Source organism: Tupaia chinensis, unplaced genomic scaffold, assembly GCF_000334495.1.
Source record: "Tupaia chinensis unplaced genomic scaffold, TupChi_1.0 Scaffold000430_1, whole genome shotgun sequence".
In the NCBI taxonomy this organism is placed as follows: Eukaryota; Metazoa; Chordata; class Mammalia; order Scandentia; family Tupaiidae; genus Tupaia; species Tupaia belangeri.
In genome coordinates this window covers 674,244-676,201 of record NW_006159935.1, presented here as the reverse complement: position 1 = coordinate 676,201, position 1,958 = coordinate 674,244, and positions in this window count along the sequence as shown.

Here is a 1,958-nt window from a genome sequence, read left to right as displayed (position 1 = left end):
AATCCAGGGCTAGTGAATAATAGAAAAAAAAAAAAAAAAAAAAAGAGCTTAAATGGATAAACTCTAAGAGTCTACAAATACACTTAACAGATGCACACATGCATGCATATATGTATATGTATATATTTTTAAAGCTTATATCACTACTAAAAGTTGTAATTTATCATTAGATGAAAGTTTGCTATAAAGGACATTCATGAAGGTGAAAGAAAAAAATCCACAAACAACTCATATTCATTACTTAATCATTGTGCCACATGTATTGCTAATATTAAAATAACTTCTATTGGGACAGGCAGGTGGCATGATAGTTAATGGCTCTGGACTTTCACATGGCTGACCATGGTTCAAGTCCTGGACCTCCTGGTGGCTTGCTTTCTTGTTTTCTTTCTTTCTTGTCATATCTCTCTCTCTCTCTCTCTCTCTGGTCAAAGTAAAATAAATAAATAAATGGATTAGTAAAATGTGAATTTAAAAAAATCTTTAAAAAAGACTTCTGTTAAAACAAGCCCAGTTAGTAAGTAGTAGACATAAGATTTAAGAATATCTTGCTCTGATAGCAAAGGCTAAAACAGATGTGTCTGTGATGCCAATAAAAAGACCTACTAATCTTTAGCCTTCATCGTCATTTGACTTTGGATATTTAGGTGTAAGTTTTGAGAGCTTCCCCCACCCTAACCGCCTACTAGTTGTGGTTTGTGCTTCTTTTCATTCACCCACACCTCTTGTTTCATCATCTCTTTTGCCCATGATGACATTCCCAGGCATGGCCATACTGCCATGTTAGTGGGCTAAGGTTTCTGTGTAAACCCTGGAGAGTGACCAGGCTCATCAGCGACGAGCACTGCTCCTTACTAGCTGTGTATCTTCAGACATGGTATAAAACCTCTCTCTGGCCCAGGCCCCTCACCATCATGCAATAAGAACACCCATGTTATACAGGATCGCTTTGACTATTAAATGATCAGATAAATGGGTAACACTTGATGCATTGTCTGGCATGTATTAATAATAATATATGCTAACTATTATTATTATTTGTGATACTAAATCCCAATAACTAAATTACTTCTATAATTTTTCTATATCAAGGAATATTAGAGAAGAAGAAACACCTTAGTAAGTTGATTTTCTAAAGAGCTAACTAATGCTTGACAACTGCAGGTTGTAGCACTGAAATTTTCATTAGTGGTTTAATCACTGAAATACGTGATCCATATTGTAATTACTAACATTTTTGTTTGAATTTGGAATGTGTTGTGGTATATTACGTGATGGTGGAGGGAGTGAAAGGGTTACCACAATGCTTAGGTTGTCAAAGCCATTTCAATTGGCAAGGACATTTTCTTTAGTTTCTGTTTTTCTTTGTTTCTTTGTTTCTTTTCTTTCTTGTTTTTTGTTTGGAGAGGTTTTTGCTATAGGGTGTGTGTGCTCACCAGGAAGACAGAGAGAGACAGAGAGATAGAAAGCGAGAAATCACCCCCAGGGGGATAGCCACACTGCAATCCCTTCTCCTCCATTCTCCTCTCGGGATCTTGGACACACATGCGCATGCGCCTGGCATGAGTTTAAGTCACCAGGTCTAAGACTCGAACTGCGGTTGACTACATGGGACTCCAGTGTCATAGCCATTATACCACCTGCTGGTCCTAGTTTTTGTTTTTCTTTTCTTTTTTTTTTTTAACAGAGAGCTTTTTGCTATAGGGCATGTATGCTGACCAGAGACACAGAGAGAAAGGCAGAGAGACAGAAAGCAAGAAATCACACACACACATACACACACACACCCACACACCCCACCACTACTACCACTACCACCACCACCAGGGAGAATGGACATGCCACAATCCCTTATCCTCTATTGTCCTCTCAGAATCTTGGGCATGCACACACATGCACCTGGCGTGAGTTTAAGCCACCAGGTCTGGGACTTGAACCACGGTCGACTACATGGGAGT